Source organism: Peromyscus leucopus, chromosome 15 (assembly GCF_004664715.2).
Source record: "Peromyscus leucopus breed LL Stock chromosome 15, UCI_PerLeu_2.1, whole genome shotgun sequence".
In the NCBI taxonomy this organism is placed as follows: Eukaryota; Metazoa; Chordata; class Mammalia; order Rodentia; family Cricetidae; genus Peromyscus; species Peromyscus leucopus.
In genome coordinates, this window is record NC_051076.1 from 6,497,121 (window position 1) to 6,519,707 (window position 22,587).

Genomic DNA, 22,587 nt, shown 5'->3' on the forward strand with positions numbered 1-22,587 from the left:
TTGAGATGGGGGTCTTACTCTGTAGCCCACATGAACTTGGAATTCACCATGTAGTCCAGACTAGCCCTGCACTTACATATGTCTCCGGCTTGAGTGTCTGAATACTGGGGTTGCTGGTGTGAGACTGCTTCATAGAATTGAAAAGTCCAGGGTCAGCCTGGCTTTGGGTACAGCCATCCTGAAAGGCATGTCATTGTCTTGTTTCAGTTTATTTATTTATGTGTGTGTGTGTGTGTGTGTGTGTGTGTGTGTGTGTGTCTGTCTGTCTGTCTGTGTATGTGTACATGTCTGTAGATGCCCATGGAGGCCAGCAGAGGACATTAGCTCCCCTGGCACTGGGTTATAGGTGTTTTTAACTGCCACTATCACCAGGAGCATATTGGTGAAATTATTATGGCCACTCCACATAGTTAAAAGGAAGATTTATTTAGTGGGTAACTTACAAAAAAGGGAAAGGTAGGTTGTGGGGCCTGGGGAAGGTGAATCGAAGTCCAGCGGTGTTCTCTGGAGCTCTGCTCCGTCAACCTCCACCGTCTAGGGTCCCGGCACAGAGAGAGCGCTGGCCCATCCAGATCTCGGGTCTCCAGGCACCTCCCCTGGTCCCGCCTCGTAAGCGTGACAGTTGCCAGAGTCTCAATGGGGGTTGGAACTTCCAGATCAAAGCTGGAATGGCTACCCACTACAGGAGCAGGTCTCTCATCTCTCTGCCTGCTTAGCTCTGAGCTGACGGGAACCTCAGCAGCATCCCTCCTCAGCCGCAGTTAAGGAAAGCATCGCAGCTGCAGATACAGCTCGGGCTTCTGTCACCTTCTCAGTGCTTGCCCTGCTGTGGGTAGATTACGGCTCTCTGCAGGGCTGTGGGGTCGGGCTGACAAGACCCTCAGTCTCTGCAGAGGGAGGGACCCTTACCTGTAGGAGGAAACCGCACATTGCTCATGTGAAACAGATGCAGCAGCAGCAGCAGCAGTTGTCCAGCGCAGATTGACTGAGAACGCAGTCCTGGGAGGCTAATGTGAGGGGTGTTTACTGACCTCTGACTGAATCTCACAGTAAAGACGTCTAGCACCCCCCCCCAAAAAAAAATACCCACAATGGGAAGTTTGTTTTAGAATCGTCAAGGTTTTTTTCCCTGTGTTATACATATGCTACCTGGTATACAGTCCACCTCCTGACATATTAAAGAAACCAGGTGTATTAGGCAAGTCTGGAGTCCTGCTTCTCAGGAAGCTAAGACAAGAGGGTGGAAAGCTCCAGGCCAGTTTGAGTGGTGAGGGAGAAAAGTGTGTGTGTGTGTGTGTGTGTGTGTGTGTGTAGTATAGCGTACACACACACATAAACATAACTATGTTTTTATATTTGAATGTTGCTCAACATCTCATATTTATGATGCCTACATTATGATATAATTGCTCCATTGTATTATAATGGACTTTAAGATTTTTTTCCCCAATTCTTCACTCTTGTAAGCAAAGCTCCAGAGGAAAATCTAGAATTTTATTCATTGATTTGTTTGTTTGTTTATTTGGTACAGGTTCTCACTATGTGGCCCTGACTGGCCTGGAATTCAACATGTAGACCAGGCTGGCCTTGAAATCACAGAGATCCACCTGCTGCTGTCTCCCAGGTGCTGGAATTACTTCACTCAGCCATTGGATATTTACTTTTTTGCCTGTGAATTATTTCTCTATAGTAAATTACTAGAATGCACTTGCTGAGATGTTCTACAGATGCACTTGACAGTGGTGTATATCAAAATTGGCTTTCTTTTGCCTACTTGTTCATTGTCTTGTTGGTTTATAAAAGTTATTTGTATTATGAAGGATATTATCTTAGGTTGAGTTCCAAAGAAACAGACTCAAACAGATTCCCATGTAGGTGTTATGGGGAGTATTTAGTATCGACACCTAAGGGGGTATATATATTAGCTTGCTTCCTATTGCCGTGATAAAACACCACAACCAACTAGGCGATAGTGGTGGCACACGCCTTTAGTCTCAGCACCCAGAGGCAGAGGCAGGCAGATCTCTGTGAGTTTAAGGCCAGCCTGATCTACAGAGGGAGTTCCAGGTCAGTCAAGGCAACACAGAGACCATGTCTTGAAAAAAAAACACAAACAAACAAACAAAACACAACCAAAAACAACTTGGGGAGGAAAGGTTTTATTTGGCTTACAGTCTGTCATCAGGAGGAATCAGGCAGGAACTCAAGGCAGGAACTGAAGCAGAGACCATGAAGGAGTGCTGCTTACTGGCTTGTTCCCAAGGTTTGTTCAGCTTTCTTTCTTCTAGAACCCAGGATCACCTACAGGGATGACATCATCCACAGTGGTCTGAGCCCACCCACTAATCCTTAATCAGTGCTTTATAAAGACTGGCAATGTGATGGAGGCATTTTCCTAGATAACTTCAGCTTGTGTCAAGTTGAGAAAAAAAACTAAAGTGTGTGTGTGTGTGTGTGTGTGTGTGTGTGTGTGTGTGTGTAAGTAGGATGGATAGAAGCAAGAACTGAAGGCATGTCTATTCCCAGCACCCAAACGTTGCAAACAACCATTTGTAAGATTAGTTCCCGAGGATCTGACTTCCTCTTTTGGCCTCCCCTGATAGCAGGCCTGCACGTGGTACACAGACATACATGCATGCAAAACACCAATGCATGGAAAAATAAGTTACTAGCGTATATGCATTAGACAGTGCATCTCCACGGTTAGGCAGGTAAAGGGCTCTCGTCACTCTGCTCTCCTGCTTCTCCTTGTCCCACTAGGACCACAGTGGCATTAAACTTGCTGACGGATGTCTTCTAGAAAGCCACTGCTTCTAAGTTGAGGTGCCTCTCAACAAGACAGTCAGTTCTTACAGCTGAACCGCAAGTCACCCCAGCAGCTGATGAACAGTTTGTGGCCTTGCTCGCTGTCCTGCAGCACAGGTATGAGCAGGTATCTTCAGCTTTGGTTGAGGCATTCCAAGTCATCTGTCTTATACTCAAGATGAAGACCCAGGCAGGGCCACTTCCTCTACCTGGATAAACACACCCTCATGGAAGCAGGGGCAGAAGTCCCTGGACGAGGTCTCTAGTAAAGTGTCCCTGGTCCTGGACAGTGGGCATTATTGACTGTTCTGCAGGACAGAGCAGCCTTAGATGTGACAGTCAGTGTATGTTCTGGAATGGGCCTCCCATTTCAGGTTGGAAAAGATCTGGAAGACTCCTGAGGGGCTTGTTTGGACTCAGGTTTCCAGGTCCATAAGTGAAAGGGTACAATCACCAACTTACCCCAGAGGGTCTGTGTATCCATCCTTAACATCCGGGAGCTTCACCAAAACCCCGTGTGTTCCATTATCAGCATGCTTCCTTCCAGCCGTTCCTCTGATGTGAAACCAGAAAGTATCTTGAAAAACGAGAGCTGCTTGTCCAAAGCCTGCAGAACTGGGCGCTTCCACCCCACTTCACCTGGGAGTGTGATTATGTTGTTTATCCACTTGGGCGTTCAGCACCGAGGCTGGGCCACCGCAGGGACTTCCTTTAATTTGTCACCTTTGGTTAATTGAATACTCTGAGTGAGTGAAGTGGTTCTTATAGCAGCGCCTGCCTGCACCGCTGTCGCCACGCAGGTTCGTCAGTGCGCCCTCCTCTAGTACTGAGTAAAGGCAGAGGGACACAGAGGAAAATCTACCCTGCCCATCCGCTCCTTTGCCCTACAGAGACATGGTTCTGTGCCAAGCCTGTGTCAGAAGAGAGCCACTTTTAAGGCTCCTAAGGTCTCTGGCTCCCTATCTGTTCTGCCCACCCCACATTTTCCAACTAAGGTATGACTGGCATGGCCTTTGAGCAGCACACTAGTGTTCAAGATTAATGCAATCCCAACCAAGACCAGGTTGTGTCCGGTGTGGTGGAGGTAAGTAGGCATCACACGTAAGAACAAAGGCCCTAAAGACAAACCAGGGATGGAGCTGGGGTTCATCGTGGCTACGGCTTACATGGTGTAGGAGCTTCTTTAAGAGCAGCAGAAGCCACCAGCGCTTTTGAGGCCAAGGGAAGAGGCTCACCAGAAGTGCAAGGCCAGCCTGGTCTACAGGCGAGCTCCAGGACAGTCAGGACTGCATAGAGAGACCCTGTCTCAAAAATAAGAGTGGGGGAACCAAGGAGTTGACTTAGTGGGTAAAGCCACTTGCCACAAAACCTGAAGACCTGGGTTCAGTTCCCAGGACCCACAGGTGGAAGGAGAGAACCAATTCCCGAAAGTTGTCCTCTGGCCACCACATACACGGCCCTGGCACACACGGGCACAGGCGCTCCCTTTGTGTCTCTGTCTTCCTCTCTGTCTCTGTCTCTGTCTCTCTCTCACACACACATATACACTGTGTGACACATGGGCACAGATTCACACACACTAAATAATTTTTTTTTTAAAGGAGGCAGAAAGTAAAGGTTATAAATGTGAAACTGGTCACCATTGGCTGTGGTCAAGGAGGGAGCTTGAAACCTCAGATTACTTTTTCTTAGAAAAAAAAACTTATCTCCAGCTGTACTGCAAGTTGAAGGCCAGCCCACCGTAGGGTGCCCAAACCTCATCTCAGAAGAAAAAAAAAAAGGAGAAGGCCAACCCAGGGTACAGAAAACCTCATCTCAAAAAAAAAAAAAAAAAAAAAAAAAAAGAAGCCGGGCGGTGGTGGCGCAAGCCTTTAATCCCAGCACTCGGGAGGCAGAGCCAGGCGGATCTCTGTGAGTTCGAGGCCAGCCTGGGCTACCAAGTGAGTCCCAGGAAAGGCGCAAAGCTACACAGAGAAACCCTGTCTCGAAAAACCAAAAAAAAAAAAAAAAAGAAAAGAAAAAAGAAAAGAAAAAGAAAGAAAGAAAGATTCTCTTCAATACTAGACACCCTAAGGCAGGGCTTTCCAAACTGTTTCCACTCACAACCCCTTTATACCACAAGAAATTTGCATAAGACTGAGTAGATAGGTATATAAAATAGGTACACAAATCAGACATTTGCCAATAATCATAAGGAAATTTATCTTAAAACAGTTTTTAGCTGTACATGTAAGTTCATCATTTATTAAATCTGTGTACTGAGACAGAGGAGCTGGATTGTTCATGTAATGAATTAAGTCTTACCTTAGTATTTGCTAGAACAGGGTGGAGACCATGTTTGATATTTTTCAGAATTAATTAGTATGTTGCTGTTACTAATCACCAACCCTGAGAACACTGTTTCATGTAAATATGTAGTAAAAAAAAAAAAAGGTAGATGTGTGCTCAGGCCATTTCAGAAATAGTTGGAAATTCTGCCCCAATCTCAAACCAAAATTCATTTGGCTTTTTTTTTTTTTTTTTTTTTTTTTTTTAATAAAATTCAAGTCAACTAAAGCAAACATTCCAACACAATCCAATCCAAAGAAAGACTAATTTGATATTTACATGTTAAAGAATTACAGTAGGAAAACATTCCATCTTTTTAGCTGGGCATTATGGTGTATGCTTTAATCTCAGCAGGAGAGGAAGAGGCAGGCAGATTTCTTTCTTTTTTTTTTTTTTTTTTTTTTTTTTTTTTTTTTTTTTTTGGTTTTTCGAGACAGGGTTTCTCTGTGTAGCTTTGTGCCTTTCCTGGAACTCACTTGGTAGCCCAGGCTGGCCTGGAACTCACAAAGATCCGCCTGCCTCTGCCTCCCGAGTGCTGGGATTAAAGGCGTGCGCCACCACCGCCCAGCCTGGCAGGCAGATTTCTATAAACTCAAGACTATCCTGGTGTACATAGCCAGTTCCTAGACAGCCAGACTACATACCTTGTCTCAAAAAAAGAAAAACACCCTTCCAATCTGAGCAGAAAGCTTTAGATTTACAGTGAACACGCTGTGATTTATAATGTACCATAGTAGTGAGTCGGAGTCCAGGTGCTTCGGGAGGTGCTGCTTGGCACCGTATGGTTCGGTGTCCTGTGTGTCACAAATGCTGTGTTCTCAGAGCTGAGGCTGCAGGGACAGGTCATGCATGAAGCTGTCACTGGTGCATGCTGCTGAAACACATGTGAATTAAAAAATTAAAAATCGGTTGCTGTGCATTCAGAAGCCCTTACCACTGCCAAATTTTTCATTTTTCAAATTTTAAATCCCAGCTGTGTGATTTCAGATAGGTCACCCAGCTGTTGTCTGTGGTGTTCTCGTCTGATGAGGAAAAACAAGGGGATAAATACACTCTACATGGTGAGTGAGGCTCCAAAGGTGAAGTGTTCAGTGCAGAGCCAGCCTGAGGTGCCCAAGAAGGTCCCTATCATCAGGAGAGTGGCCGTCACTACGAGGGCCACTCAGAAGGTAGAAAAGTCCAGTCACAAACTCCGCTCTCCAAGCGGCTCCTTACAAAGAATGAGGTCCAAGTCCCACACGTGCGCCTGTGTGGTATTGTGTGTGACTGTGGAACTCTGTCACCTAAGAGGACATCGAATGCATCTTTGCCAAACCGAATGTCTCCCAAGAGTTGACTCATTCTGAGGTCATAAAGTGGTTGCCTTAAAAACTGTCTTAATGTGCGATTACAGTCCATTATGGCAGGCCTGTCCAGTTCAGCCTTCCTTGAGTGAACCATGTTTATCTGGCTTCTGTGAGGACAGTGAATACAATTACACTTCTTCCAATGTGCAGGGATTGGATCAGTGCCAATAAAACAAAGACGGCCATTTGGAAACCATTAAATTCCACCCTGTGTGCTCATACAGAACATTGCTGACTGAGATACCACAGTGTCCTTGTGAAGGAGGTAACTTTCATGTTGCTAGTTTTCACATTTTTTTTTAATACAGGGGCTCATATAGGCCATTGTGGCTTCAACTTCTCTTGTGTCTGCCTCCACGGTACACATTTTATGTGGTAAGCTAGGCAAGTGTCCCTTGAAAGCTAGGCAAGCACTCAGTCAACTGAAATACACCTCTGGCCCTCAGTTTACAACATTTTAACTTGTTATTCCTTTTTTTAAATATTTATTATTTATTTAATGTATATGAGTATCCATCTGCATTTATGCCTTTTGATAGACAAAGGTATATGATCTCACTGTAGATGGTTGTGAGCTACCATGTGGTTGCTGGGAATTGAACTCAGGACCTCTGGAAGAGCAGCTAATGCTCTTAACCTCTGAGCCATCTCTCCAGCCCTTAACTTGGTATTCTAAGAACAATTGTCTTTCCTTCCCCCTCTTCCTCACTCCCTCCCCTGCCTTCCTCTTCTCTCCTTTTCCCCATCGCTCCCTTTAATGACTTCAACACACTTCTTTCTCTTGGGCTGTTTCCACTCCCTGTTAGCAGCTCTCCTCAGCAGGTGTCCTATGGCTCTGGCATCCCCAACATCTTGGGGTCTCCAAGACAATCCAGGCTTCACCTTCACAGCTTCATGCAATGGTTTCTCTAGGCCTCCATGTAGGGACACCCCTGACACATGTCTGGCTTCAGCAACTTTCCTCAGTCTAGGAGGGAGATTCTATAACCCCTTTCCTATAGCCTTGACTCTATAAAGCCAGAACCATGTGGCCAAAGCTGCCAAGTTCTGCTGCTTTCTAGGGCTGGAACATGGCCCACTTGTTCAATTATAACTTCACCAGCTTTCTGTTTTTGATGGTTTCCTTTGCTGTCTAAGTTTGACTGTCCTGGAACTCAATCTGTAGACCTGGCTGGCCTCTAACTTAGAGCTCTGCCTGCCTCTGCCTCCAGAGTGCTGGGAATAAAGGTGTGCACCACCACACCTGGTCCTAAACTTTTCTTTAATTCCTTTTCACAAGTTGGAAGCTAAGCTGGTAGGGTCTTGCTCTGAGGTCACCACCCCCTTTATTCCATTTCGCATAGGCTTTTATTTAATCTGTTTATTTCCTTGAACACAGAACTTAGCTCCATTTCACTTCCTGGTGCCCCTTTTCTCCTCAAATTGTACCTTTTGTATTTTCCTTTCTCAGCTTGCTCCTTTTCATTATAGATCTTCATAAGAGTGACCACTAATGACCACGTGACTAGGGTGTTTTGAAATTTCCTCTGCCAATGACATTAATCCAAAACTCTTCAATTTAGCCTCAGGCAGACTTTTTGAACAAGGGCCAAAAGCAGCATGTTCTTAGCCAGACTACCACAATAACAGTCTCTAGACCACATACTAAAATTCCTCTCTTAAACCTCTGGAGCCAGGCCCCCAAGGTTCAAATCACCCTCAGCACCGTCTTCCATGTCCCTACTAAGATGGCCCATTAAGTCCCATTTAAAGCATTCCACTCTTTTCTAGTCCAAGAATCCACATTCCTCCAAACAGAAGCATGGTCAGGCCTATCACAGCAATACCCCATCCCCGGTACCAACTTCTGTCTTTGTTAGGGCTTCTGTTGCTGTGAAGAGACACCATGGCCATGGCAACTCTTGTAAGGGAGAACCTTTAATAGGGGCTGCCATATGGTTCACAGGTTTAGTCCATTGTCATCATGGTGGGAAGCATGGCGGCATGCAAGCAGATGTGGTGCTGGAGAGGTAGCTGAGAGTTCTACATCTGGATCTGCAGGCAGCAGGAAGTGAACTGGCTTGAGCTTCTGAGACCCCAAACGTGATGTACCTCTTCCAACAAAGCCACACCTACTCCAACAAGGCCACTCCTAACAGTGCTGTTCCCTGTGGGCCTGTGGGGGCCATGTTCTTTCAAACCACCCCCTGGGATATCTGAAAGTCTGATAAACAAAATGCAATTGGGCCGGGCAGTGGTGGCACACACCTTTAACCCTAGCACTCAGGAGGCAGAGGCAGGCGGATCTTGTGAGTTCAAGCCAGAGTGGTCTACACAGAGAAACCCTGCCTCGAAAAACCAGCAAAACAAAACAAAAACCAAAATACCACTGGGCTTCAGGGAGCAAGAGTCAGTGGTGGCCCAAGGGGAGGCTGGAAGAAGGCAGAGATTTAATCTTCCAGCAGCCACCTCTGGCCAGTCTGAACAGCCACACTGTGAGCAGAGACTGTGCGTTTGCTATGTGAACGGGACTCCAAGAGCAAACTCCAGCCGACTGCTGGCCCTCCAGCCCCTCCCATGCAGCGGGGACTAGAGAAGCAGAATGGAATGTTCAGCAATAGCCAAGGTTAATTGAATTCTCTGAGGATTAATCAGAAAAACTTCAGTCTTCCGTTCTTAAGATGTTTTAGTTAAAATCTTGCCTAGTAGATAACACGGCCCTGTGCACATGGTCCTGTGTGTATGTTCACGAATCCAGTAGCCTCTTGTGCCACCATTGTGAGCTAAAAGTGGGACTGTGGATTCATTCCTTACCATTCCTCCCACACTCCCGTGAGCTCAAGAAATATCTGTCAAGTTGAGGTGAGAAAAGCCATGAAGGACAAGAAGGTGCTGGAATCCCGGCAAGTCTTCAGAGCCCAGCACAACGGCTGGGCTCTGAGGAAGCATTCCCTCCATGTCCACTAACTAACGTAATTAATGAGGTAAGGGATGGAGCCAAGACTGAGTGGAACCAGTCCACCTAATTGTCCTCATCTTTATCTGCGTAAGGGGAGCTGGCATACAGCCTTGGCTGCTTGAATGTGCTGAATCCATTGCAGAGACTGAGGTTTCCAAGCATTGCATATTTAAATTCATCTAAAGTCATTATGCTTGAGAAATCCTTATAATCAAGCAATCTTCAAAGATGTCATAAGTGCTTTAAAAAAAGACACATTAAATTGAAGAGCCAGTGAAAACTCATTCATCAAGTCCGCCCCTCCCGGCAGAGTCCAGGACCTGTAGGCTCATGCTCTCCCACTGAGCTACCCCCAACAGACACTCCACAGCCTGTGCTGCTCACCCAGCTCTGCAGAGTCCTCAGTGAACAAAACAAACATGGCTGCTACAAATGAGTGAGACTAAAACACAACTACAACTTGAAAATGCCAGCCAGGTGGGACGCCGCTAAGGGAGGGCTCCCATCGATGCCTTCTTACCTAAGGTCTGCCCAGCTGACTACACTTCCAACTCACTGGTGATGGAGACTCTAAAGTGATCTCAATCTCTCCCACTCCCCCTCTCTCCCCTCTCTCCTCAGTGTGTGTGTGTGTGTGTGTGTGTGTCTGTCTGTCTGTCTGTCTGTCTGTCTGTGTCTATCTCTTTCTCCTTCCCTCCCCCCACCTTGGTGGGGGTGAGGTATAGCTAGAGTTTCCCGCCAAGCCCCGGCAGTCCCCTAGCCCACTTATAAAATAAACATACAGATGCTTACATTGTTTAAACTGCTCCACCATAAACCTCCCTTTTAACGATGTGGAGTGGCCTTAATAATTTCACCAATAGTGGGGGTGCCCGTCACTCAGCCCAGTCAGGCTTGGACTCTGGATCCTCCTGTCTTAGCTTCCCAAGCGCTAGGCTAAGGGCTGTGCCCCACCACGCTGTTTGGATATAGTGTTGTGCCATCGGTGGTAACTCCTTATCTCCCAGTGGCCCCTGAGAGCCGTCTGCTCTCAGGAAGGAGTCTGGAGTATGGGAAGAAACCTCAAATGTTCTCTCAGGTCAGGAACCTCGGCACCACTTCTGAATGCTCCCCTCACTCTCCCTCCATGTCATGTCTGACAGTACACTGAGTCCTGTTCCGTCCCTTTCCTCCTTGCTCTAGTTCCTGAATGCGATCCTCACCACCCCCCTCCTGGGGCTCCTAATAACCCCGCTGGCTTGCCAGCAGCCTCTGTGTGGTTAGACTAATCTTCCTGAAACACAGTCTGAAGAGCTCACTTGCAGACCAAAACCTCCAGCATCACCAGACTGGCAGCATCAAGTCCAGCCCCGTGGCTGGCTACACAACGCTGTCTCTGACAGTAATTAGCCTGCCAACCGTTTCTCAGGAGTGAGGCTGCGATGGCGTCTGCTCTCCAGTGCAGCTCTGTGCCTCTGACACTTGAGAGCAGGCTTAGGAAGATCCCCTGAGCCAGGTCCCCAACAGCAGCCCCTGACAGCCAGCACCTTCTCAAGAGCTGAAACACTGGTGTGAACTGTGGACCTCCTGCCAATCAGGCTGGGGCACAGAGGCCATTCTCTTCCTGGACATGAACCAAGAGGCTGAGAGTCCAAGGGCCACTGCCAACCATTATGGTTCTCAAAGTAATTTCCCAATTTCTCAAAGCCAATTTCTGAATCAAATATAAATTATAAGCCAGCCCTTTGATTGTCTTGAAGAAGGATGTTTCTTAGACAACATTTTTTTGGCATATTGATCATCTGAGTTAGGGGCTGAGAGTTAGGAAGGTGGATGAAATCGGAGGACGCCTCCTGTGGGAGGAGACTGGAAGGAAATAAGGTCCTTGGTGTGGCTCTGAAGTCCAGACTGCCTTTGACTGAAGCCTGCCACACCTACTGACATCTCCCAAACGTGAGTCGGTTGGTTCCCATCGGCGTGACCCGTGTTGGGTTGGGATTTCTGTCACTTGCAGCTGAGAGCGGCCTGACTCACACAGTCTGTTTTTTCTCTGAAGACGTCCACACTTTATCCATCTAATCCTTGGTTTCCAGCCGGGGTCCTGGTGTTTGCCCAGACACTTGCTGTGCTTTACAATGATGTAGTGGTTCTCCCTGACGGCAGGGCCTGTGCACCCCTGGTGTTCTAGGCAGGCGCTGTTCTTTCCTGGCCAAGCCTCCACAGTTTTGTTCTCCTTTGTCATCCTGGACACTGAAGTCCCTACAGAAGGCCATCAGGAAGGGGAGTAAGTCTACCGTGCCTCTTTCCTGACTCTCCTCAGAAACCTCCAGTTACTCCCTTTGATTTAATCTTTTCACCTTCTTCAGATTGAGAACCACACCTGGGGGGCGGGCAAGGGGGATTTCTGTAGACAGTTGCATTTCGAGGGCTCTGACCTAGAGAATCCAGTCCCTTGATGGATTCATCAGATGGTGGCATCATAGGGAGGTGGTGAAAGGTAGGAGGCAGAGCCCTATTAAAGGAACAGGTCCCCGGTGCCTTCCTGTATGCCCCTTTCTCTCTGCTTCCTGGTCAAAAGTGAAGAACGGTACCACAACTCCCACCTCTAGTGTTCTAACTACATGCCTGAGATCAGGCGCCTTTGGACTGAACTCTCTGAAACTGTGAGTCAAAATAAGCCCTTCCTCCCTTAAGTTCATTGTCGGAGGTGGTTACAGCGATAAGAGGAAACTAGCACACCCCACTATGCGGTTTCTGCTGTCTGCGTCTACTCTGGTCTCACCTCTGCAGAGCTGTGCGTGTAATCTGTAGCCCCTGAGCACCCCACTTCTACATTAGGACATCTGTACAGCATCAGCCTGGCTGGCTGTCCAGCGCAGACTTCCCAGGGACATGCCTGAAGGAGCTGATATTCTTTCTATTAGATCTAGGCTAGGGTCAGACATGTTCAGTCAGGTCTGTGCATTGTGGAGAGGTGGAGTGTGGAGTCCCTGCAGGCTGGTCCTCCAGGTTTCCCAGGTTCAGGGCAGGGGTGCTGGAAGACTAGTACTGGGCCATAGCAAGAAAGCTGACTTTCCAGGCACCGTCCCAGCCCCCTGCAGCTAGCCCGGGTCCCACTCGCACACTCCCATGCTAACCTATTTGAGATCTTGGGGATTGTCTAAGTCCTCAGATATTTGTTTCTTATCTCTTCATCTAGACTATAAATGTCCCCAACAGTTAAGAGATGGCCTTGAGTGTCTAATAAAATGACGGTGCCCCTGGACATTCATCAGGTTCTCCACAAGGTTCTTCACGCTTCACCGTCTCCCCTCACCGTCTCCCCTCACACCAGCATGCCTTACATGAGGAAGCTGAAGCCATTTCACACGGCTGGTCCCAGGGTGGTGACTCAGCTTGACTCCAGCATCTGTCCCTTGTTGCGGACGTCACTCTGAAAAGGAAAACCACAACACCGTCCTTGTGTTGAATGCTTCTGTCTAGTTCATTCTATGAATGCTTTCTGGCCCAAAGCCACTTTTTCAGTTAGCAAGTGAAGGCCAGACAAACACCAAAGGAGCCCTTTTCAAACCCACGCTTCGCTCCCGGCTGAAGCCTGACCATGGACCAGCACCCACCCTGACTCGTATTTCTCTGGCACGCCTTTGCCTAAACGTCCATTCGCAAGATAGCTCTTGTAAGCGTAAGCAATTGCCAGACAGTGTGCGGGCTGCAGTGCCGGCCAGAAACTCACTTCAGCTGCTTCCTTCTCCCCTACCCTCCAAGTTCAAGGGCCAGGAAGGGCATCCAAGCCTGGATCCCCCAGAATGGTGCCATGGTTGCCGCTCCTGGCCTAGTCTCAGGGAACAGCCATTGAGCCATTAACCCCTACCCCCGGTCCCCAGTGACACCGGCCAGAGCCAACGGCGCTTCCCTGTCCCTCTACTCCCTGGGGCGTCCTAGGCTGTGAGTGCTCCTGCCCATCTTCTCCTGAGGCAGGAGGCCATCCTGAAGTGGAGGGCTGAGGGCCACACAGGCCTGGATGACTGAAGGAAGCCAGCCAGCCCTTAGTTTGTCCGTCTCTCTCCTCACCCCCATCCCTACCGGCCAAGGTCTGTGGATGGCCCAGACCTCCTTCCCCTCACCCTCTACACAAAGCCTTCCTCTCCCCTCAGAGCCTCTGCCCCTGCCTGGGAGTTGCTGGGGAAATGGAAAGAACCGGCCGGCACTAGAAGAGGAAGCAGAGTTCAGCTGATGGTGCCTAATAGTGGAAGGCATGTCTCAGGCTGGAAAAATCAGCCAGGGAGCCCCCCACCTCCCCCCCCAGGGAGACAGTGGGGAGGCTGAAGGTGCAAGCAAAGTCTATCTAGAAAAAGGGGAAGGGCTTCTGAGGGAGAAAGACCCCAGCTCTCATTATCCCCCTTTTCTGCCTACCAATCTGCCTATTGAACCCTGTGGCAGCCAAGCCTGCCACCCCGAATGCTGCATCCTGGAGCTGGGTACCAGGCTGTTCCCATGGAACAGCTAAGCTATTAACTTCTGCCTGCCTCGCAGGTCAACAGCAACACCCCAAGAGCCAGCTAAGCCTCCTCCTCCATCAGGTCAACGTTTGCTAAGCAGGCACACAAGGACCTGGAACTCACCTTGTCTAACGTCTTTTTATGGTGGAGGAAACTGAGATTTGTGTCTTGGTGTTTTTATATAGAGTTCCCACAACAGAGGCCTCCACAGAGCTGAAAAGAACGCCCAGCCTGTAAAGTATAGATCACATGAACATCCACCAGGGAGCAGGGACCGGTGGATTCGTGGGGCTCAGTGGCCATCCAGGTTAGCCTACTTGGACAGTTCTGGCCTGTGAGAGAACCCATCTCAAAACATGATGGGGATGACACCTGAGGAATGATACCCAAGGTTGACATTTTGTTTTCACATTCAGGCACACACACACACACACACACACACACACACACACACACACAGAGGGAGAGAGAGACCCACAGGGAGAACAGAGCTCTTCTCCAAAGCTCTGATGAAGCTTTGATCCCATCTCTTCAGGCCTGCTCAGGTGGCTCTGTGGTCAGAGAAGCAGCCACAGCGTTCCTGGTCACACCCAGCATCTCCTGCCTTCTGCACCGTCTGCCCCCTGGGCCCCACTCACATTCTGCCGTATGCAGAGCCTTGGGCTCATAGAGACACTTCAGGAGCAAACAACCTCCATAACTACACATGCTCTCTATCCCCCAGGCTGCATGCCTTTGTTCCCTCTGGGCCTCAGGACATTGGGGAGGAGGGGTCACCCTCCTAGAAGCTGCTGGATGGGGATCTTATGTCTTCCCTCTGGGAACACCACGGAAAGACCCTTTGCCCTCTACCCAAAGCTGACAGGCTGCCATTTTGAAATCTCTACAAATAAAAGTCCAGAACCTTTTAAGCTCTAGTCCAACGGTTCCCACCCTGTGGGTTGTGACCCCTTTGGGGGTTGAATGACCCTTTTACAGTGGTTACATATCAAATATTTACATTATGATTCATAACAGTAGTAAAATTACAGCTATGAAGTAGCAACAAAAATAATTTCATGGTTGGGGTCACCATGACATGAGGAACTGTATTAAAGGGTCACGGCATTAGGAAGGTTGAGAACCACTGATCTAGTCAATACCCAGAAGTGCAGCTTTGCCATCTCTGAGAGGAGCTGGCTGGTGTAAGGGGTCAAGAAGGATGAGAGGCGAGGTGTTGGGCTCACATTCAGACTATCCAAGGAAGAGTGAGTTGCATACCCCAAGACAAGGCTGTTGATAGGCCCCATGAGCCCTTGCTTCCTGAGCCGAGCTATGGGAGGATGAGTCAGCAGTTGGAAAGGCTCACACAGGAAGTAAGGGCGGCGAGGCCACACTGACGAGTGACCCCTAGTTGGTGGCACCACTCTCCTCTGAGCACGTGATCTCCCAGCAGAGGCATCCTGGGGTTGGAAACTCCAGTTCTGAAACCAGAACTTAAAGCTGCAAAGACATCTAGAAAACCCGCCCCACGTCCTTTGTCCTCATCCTCTTCCCTGACGAAGCCTGAGGGCTGCTTTGCCAGTAAGGCACATAGACACCTTTGCCTGCTGACTCCTGGGATGCTGTTCTGTTTGGTTTACATGGGGATACCAAAAGCGACTCAGGGAGGAGCGTTCGTCTCAGCTTACAGCTTATATTATAGTTCATCGCTGAGAGAAGCCCAGGCAAGAACTGAAGCAAAGACCATAGAGGGAGCTGCTTGCTTACTGAGCCTTCTTTCCTCAGCAACCCAGGACCACGTGCCCAGGAGTGGCACTGACCCATGATGGACTGGGCCCTCCCACATCGACCATTAATCAAGAAAATGCCCCACAATAGCCCACGGGCCAATCTGATGGAGGCATTCTCTCTTGCCAGATAACTCTAGCTACTGTCAAGTTAAAAACCAACCACCTAAGCAGCACAGACAGATGCCCTCCCAGTGTATGTTGGGCACACATTATCAAGCACAGGCCCTGTGCCAGGCAGTTGACATATTATTTCATCCTCACAGCAACTCCAAGAGGCCAAGACTCTGATACTTTACGGATGAAGAATCAAAGCAGAGCGGGACTAGATTGAGCTCTCTGCTCAAGGGGACCTAGCCACTGTCACTTGTCCAGTGTCAACTGTGTCGGGGGCTTCTGCAGTTTCTTTAACATAGCTAAAGATGTTCATTTTACCAATGAGGAAACTGGGGCTCAGAAGGACCAAAGTAGCCACATCGCTGCCTAAATCTGCCCTGACTTCTGCCTTCCTGGGACTGGACCTCATTTGTGGACCCTGATTAGGGTCTGGAAGTCAGGGTGGCCAGTGTCAAGAAGGACCCTGCACCTTCATCCTCCTAGGAGGGGACAAGTCAGAAAGCAAGAATTGAAGAGCGGCTGAGGGGACATTGCTGTGGCCAATCCTGTGGCCACATGAGCAAAGCTTATTGTTAGCCACAGGTTTGGCCAGAGAGACTTCAGAGGTGACCACAACCTGCCCATCTTTGCCACAAACATTCTGTAGCTCACTGCCAGAAACTGGGAGCGTTTAAACTGCTGGAGTGGGCGTGACTCACACACAGGACGCCCCAGCAAGCATTTGAACACCCTGAGATGCTGTGAATTGTGGGATCTCTGAGAAGCAAGGATGTTTTATTACCAGATAAACTTTCTCAAGCCTGTTTCCCCAGTCACCTTATCAAAAATGGTCCTATGAAGCATTCTAATTATTCTTTATCAATAAAAAATCAGGAGTCAGATATCAGGGTAAGAACCTGAATGAGGGCTGGAGAGATGGCTCAGAGGTTAAGAGCGCTGCTTGTTCTTCCAAGGGTCCTGAGTTCAATTCCCAGCAACCACATGGTGGCTCATAACCATCTGTAATGAAATCTGGTGCTCTCTTCTGGCCTGCAGAGATATATGCAGACAGAACACTGTATACATAATAAATAAATAAATAAATAAATAAATAAATAAATAAATAAATAAATAAATAGAACCTGAATGATTAGAGAAGCCATCAGTGACCTATTTCTTCTGTTTCTCCATCTAAAAGGGTGGAGATACTCTCTCAGCCCTACCTTACCACGTCCTGTCTCCTGTCTGTCCTCAGTTCTCCAAGACCTGTATGGTTAATTTTGGTCAACTAGTGGCTAGCTCTGCCCTCTGACTCAAAGCAAGCTTTATTGTCAGAATGCGATCCAACTGTCACACAACAGCCCTGCCCAGCTCTGCTGTGCTTTATTTTCCCATTGCTCTGCCATCTAACTCCACCAAATTGTAAATACTAACCCATTTCTTTCCTCTCTCCTTCCTGTGAGAAAAAAAAAGCAAAAGAACATAGTCCTAACTGGGTGGTGGTGGTGGTGGTGGTGGTGGTGGTGGTGGTGGTGCACGCCTTTAATCCCAACACTTGGGAGGCAGAGGCAGGCAGATTTCTGTAAATTCGAGGCCAGCCTGGTCTACAGGGTAAGATCCAGGACAGTCAGAACTACACAGGGAAACCTTGTCTCAAAAAAATAAATGAATAAATAAATAAATAAATAAATAAATAAATAAATAAATAAATAAATAAATAAAAATAAAACAAAGAACACAGTCCTTGCCCTCTTTTCCTGAGGCTAGAACCACAAGCTGCTCCTAGGGCTGGGGAGAAGGCTGTGGCAGTCTCTAGCACCTGCACAAAGCATCCCTTGCAACGCCACGGCTGGGGGATGGAGAGAGGCAGATCCCGGGGGCTGGTACTATTGTGTGGGCTTCAGACCAATGAGAAACCTTGTCTCAAAAACCAAGGTGGGGCCGATGAGATGGCCCAGCAGGTAAAGGCCCCTGCCGCCAAGCCTGATAACCTGAGTTCAACCCCCATGACCCATGTGGAGAGAACTGACTCCTTCCTACAACTTGTCCTCTGACCTCCACATGAGTGCCATGGAAAGCATGTGCCCACACACATATACACACATGCACACAAAATAAATAAAAAATTGAAAACCCAAGAAACCAAAAACCCAAGGTGGATGATTCCTGAAGAAAAGCACCTGAGGTGGTCTTCTGGCAACCACATGCACATATATAGAGGTACACACACACACACACACACACACACACACACACACACACACACACACACCGGTTGAGTGAGTCACTGAGGAACTCTCCTGAGAGGTTGTTGACATGTGGTGGTCCCCCCAGTGTAAGAATCCAGAGTTCTCTGAAGATACAGTTCTCCACTCAGCATTGTCCCTGCTTCTTCCAGAAAAGGGAGGGACTGGAGCACATGGGAGCCTTTGTTGAGACCGATTACAGAACAGAAGAGACACAGTCTCCACCTCAAGAGAACCTTCATGCTTGAGAGTTTCCTGATAGGATTGGGGTAGGTCTACTACTAGATTTAGAGATGAGGGGCACTTTCTGGAAATTATGGACCATCCCACCTAAGCCTCCCAGCCCCACTGGGTCCACCGTTCCCCCCGGAATAGCTGAGTTGAGCGTGGGCAGTGGGCAGCTGTGACAAGTTTTCTTCTCCATTGATAATGAGCCCCTGAGCATGGTCAGGTAGAAGGGAGCTCTCTTTGCAGAGGGTTGTGTTGCCTGGAATAGGAAGCTGGCCTCTCAACTCATGATCCCCGCCATTGCACAGATGAAAAACTTCCTGTCAGAGAGGGCAGCTCTCCTGAGCCAAACAGTGGTGATGGCTGGCTGGCCGCCATCATGTCAAGCCAGCTTTCTGCCAAGGCTGGAGTAACTGGCTCCCCCTTCAGCGAACCCACATGAGGCAAAGTCCAGGCCAAAAACAGCCCCGTGGGGAGCACAATGCTTGAGCATAAGTGCTTTCTTGGCCTCCTCAGCAGGGCCCACTTTTTTGAGAACAGCTCCTTGGCACAGCCAGCGGAATGGACTGAGGCCCTTGCATGCTTGATTTTGCCAAGGCACCCAGAGAATGTCTGCTGTGTGTCAACGAAGTGGAAGGATACACTAGGGACCCAGACCAGGAGAATCCAAAAGGTGGAACAAGGTCCCTGCTCCCTGAATTGGCCACATTTGCCCACCAGGAGCCTGAGCCAGCTGGATCTTGGGCTCCTGGTCTGGTGGCCCCAAACTGACTAAAGGTTAAAGCCATTTAAAGTTCTTGATAGGAAAGCAGAACTCAGGAGCCACGCTGGGCTTTCTGGCTGTATAAATCTGAGGTGATGTTCTAGAGGTCTGGGTGTCTCTTTTCCTTTTCTTTTGTTTGTTTTTGAAGATTTCTCTATGTGTATATGGTTTTTTCCTGTGTGTGTGTCTGTGCACCATGTATGTTCCTGGTGCCCACAGAGGCCAGAAGAGGACATTGGATCTCTTAGAACTAGAGTTACAGAGGGTTGTGAGCCTTCATGTACATGCTAGGAACCAAACCTAGGTCCTCTGGGAGAGCAGCCAGTGTGTGTGTGTGTGTGTGTGTGTGTGTGTGTGTGTGTGTGTGTACCACATTTGTGTGGGTGCCTGAAGAAGTCAGTGTAGCATGAATCTTAAAAGTTCTTATTAATAAAATCAACCCTGAAGCTCGTTATTGGGGTCCATGCTGGAAGATCAGAGAGACAGAACAAGCCACAGCTAACCTCACCTGGCCAACTTCTCGGCTGGTCTTGTTTCCTCAGACTGGAAGCCTCTGTGTTCTCATATCCGAACGGCTCTCAGCTGAACTGCTGCTCCAAAGCCTGAAGCTTAACCAGCCAAACGCTTAACCAGCCAAACACTTCTAGTTCCTGGTCCTCACGCCTTACATATCTTTCTGCCTTCTACCACCACTCTCTGGGATTAAAGGCTCACTTTCTGGGATTAAAGGCGTGTGTCTCCATGCCTGGCTGTTTCCAATGTGGCCTTGAACTCACAGAGATACAGAGGGATTTCTGCCTCTGAAATCCTAGGATTAAAGGTGTGTGCTATCACTGCCTATCTTAAGTATCTAGTGGCTTTTCCATTCTCTGGCCCCAGATAAGTTTATTAAGGTACACAATATTTTGGGGAACACAGTACCACCACAAGTCAGCAAGCATGGAATTACACGGTTGTGAGCTGCCCAGGGTCTGAGTTTCCCCAAAGCCCCCAGTCCTGTGAGTCCTGACATGGCCTCTCTGGGTGCTGTGACTGGGGGAGGCGAGCTGGAACTCTGAAGGAGTAAGTGAGCAGGACACTGGCCTCCTCTCTGCTAGGTGACTTTGGAGACTCACTCTACTTCTGGCCAGTTTCCTTGTTGATAAAGTATAGAGCTGGGACGATTTGTCCCTGCCCTCAAGTGACTCAGGGGATGTGTTGCTACAGGGCTGTCATGAAGCAGCCATACCTCAGTCCCAAGGAATGTCCTGGTCCCTAACCGGCCTTGGCTGGGAAAAGATGCCCAAGGAAGCATGGGTGGCGTTTGCTCAGAACCAGACAGAGCTAAACTCTTGATTGGCACCGTCCCATTCTGTCTTCATGACAACCTTCCAAGGCAGTGCTCACCCATAGAACTTTCTAGAATGATAAAAATATTCTAGGTCTGTATCATCTGATGCAGTGGCAGATGCCTAGCTAGGAAGAAGCATTAGTGTGTGCCCCCCAGACCCCTCCCAGGACTGAGCACTGAGTGCTCCTGGTTCTCCGTTCTGTCTCTAGTCTCCTCCAAGCCCTGACTGGGATTCTCCTGAAGGGGCACTGCCTCTCCCAACACTTCCATGAGGGAGCCAGTACGGCACCAGTAGTGCAGAAGCAGAAACTGAGGTTCCAAGTGATGATGTAACTTGCCAAGGTCCCACTGCCTAGTTAGTGGAGGAGCCAGCAACTAAATCCAGATGTGTGTGGCTCCAAGGACTGATCCTGTCACCTCTGCTGTATGTGGTATAGAAGGGATGGAGGGGTGTCAGGCTGAGTCCCCAGGGACCCTTCTAGTTCAAAGTCTCTTTTGGAACAAGACACAGGTCCCCTCACTGCAGATCCTCCCACCTGCCTGAAGCCCACAGGGGTTTGGTGCTCCTGCCGAGGCCCAGCGCCACCCATCCAGGCCCATTAAGAGCTTGGCAGGGACCCAGACCCCATTGCATCCAGACCCCACTGCATCAAGACCCCACTACACCCAGACCCCACTGCACCCAGACCCCACTGCACCCAGACCCCACTGCACCCAGACCCCACTGCACCCAGACCCCACTGCACCCAGACCCCACTGCACCCAGACCCCACTGCATCAAGACCCCACTGCACCCAGACCCCACTGCACCCAGACCCCACTGCACCAAGACCCCACTACACCCAGACCCCACTGCACCCAGACCCCACTGCACCCAGACCCCACTGCACCCAGACCCCACTGCACCCAGACCCCACTGCACCCAGACCCCACTGCACCCAGACCCCACTGCATCAAGACCCCACTGCACCCAGACCCCACTGCACCCAGACCCCACTGCATCAAGACCCCACTACACCCAGACCCCACTGCACCCAGACCCCACTGCACCCAGACCCCACTGCACCCAGACCCCACTGCATCAAGACCCCACTGCATCCAGACCCCACTGCATTGCTCAGCCTTCACCAGAAAGGTTGTTTCTGGCTGTCGATGGAAATGAATACAGAGACCCACAACTGGACAGTGTGCAGAGAGTGACTTTGGAGCACTCAGCCCTGAATGAAATGTCTTTATCAAACCTCTCTCCGCAGGGCTCAGGGATCTGTGTAGAAGAGGAGGTGAACGACTGTAAGAGCCAGAGGTGGTGGAGGACTCCTAGAAACTGTCTTCCAGACATAGCAGGGCTGATACACATGTGAACTCACAGAGACTGTGACAGTCTGCACAAGACCTGCAGGTTCAAACCAGATGAAATCCAGGCACAGGGGAGGGGAAGTGAGCGCAAAATCCCTCCCCAATCCAGAAGCTATTTGTAGTTGATAATTGCTAGGAGACGGAAAGTAGGTTTTCTCCAGTGGAGTGTCACTGGGTTTATCAATCACACAAAACCAAAATATCATTTTTAAGTGTAATAATAATAATGTAAAAGAATGTGGTACTTAGGAATCGCAGCAGGAAAGCAAAGGATGAGAGCAGTGGTGTGCTGTGAATGGCCTTCCTCATCTCTGGTCCTTCAAGTGCCCCACACAAAGCTGAGAGGTACAGCAGATCAGTCAGTCAGGAAGTAGGTGTGGTTCCCGAGGGGGCTGTGACTCTGCCCTCTGCTTCATGCAAGCCCATCGGCATGCGGGTGTCCTGATGGGCTGTTCAAGTTCAGACAGGCTCAAAGGCTGTCCCAGCATCTTCCTGGTGGATAGAAATGTCCTTCATCCCCAGAGGCAGAGCTGCCCACACAGTGAGGTATGTACAGAAGGACAACCACCCTGTGATGCAGTCCTCAAGGAATCTAAGAAAGTTGAATGGAAAGGTGGTTCCAGGGCCTGAGGGCTGGATTGAGAGATGTTTTTTTGGAAAGATATAAACTTTAGTAGGCAGTCGTAGTAAGCCTCAGAGATCTGTTAAACAGTAGGGATTACATATTTGAAAATACTAAAAGTGAGCCAAGTGGGGGGCACACCTGTAATCCCAGCACTCGGGAGGCAGAGGCAGGGGGATCTCAGAGTGCAAAGTCAGCCTGGTCTACAGAGTGAGTTTCAAGACAGCCAGGGCTACACAGAGAAACCTTGTCTTGAAAAACAACAAACAAAAATACTAAGAG

At 49.0% G+C, this 22,587-nt stretch overlaps 1 long non-coding RNA gene across 3 annotated transcripts; it reads right to left on the reverse strand.

Annotated features, from left to right (window-relative positions):
* Positions 1–2,259: 2,259 nt before the first annotated feature.
* Positions 2,260–22,215, reverse strand: LOC119089134. Of its 3 annotated transcripts, none has more exons than XR_005092968.1 (5): positions 21,929–22,215; positions 12,741–12,829; positions 5,863–6,004; positions 3,268–3,528; positions 2,260–2,301 (listed from the first exon to the last, which is right to left on the reverse strand). It is a non-coding gene; the product is annotated as an uncharacterized LOC119089134 (long non-coding RNA). The 3 variants fall into 3 exon arrangements; XR_005092969.1 differs by having other exon boundaries at positions 3,268–3,360; positions 5,863–6,007; positions 21,929–22,209; XR_005092967.1 differs by having other exon boundaries at positions 3,268–3,360; positions 21,929–22,181.
* Positions 22,216–22,587: the final 372 nt, after the last annotated feature.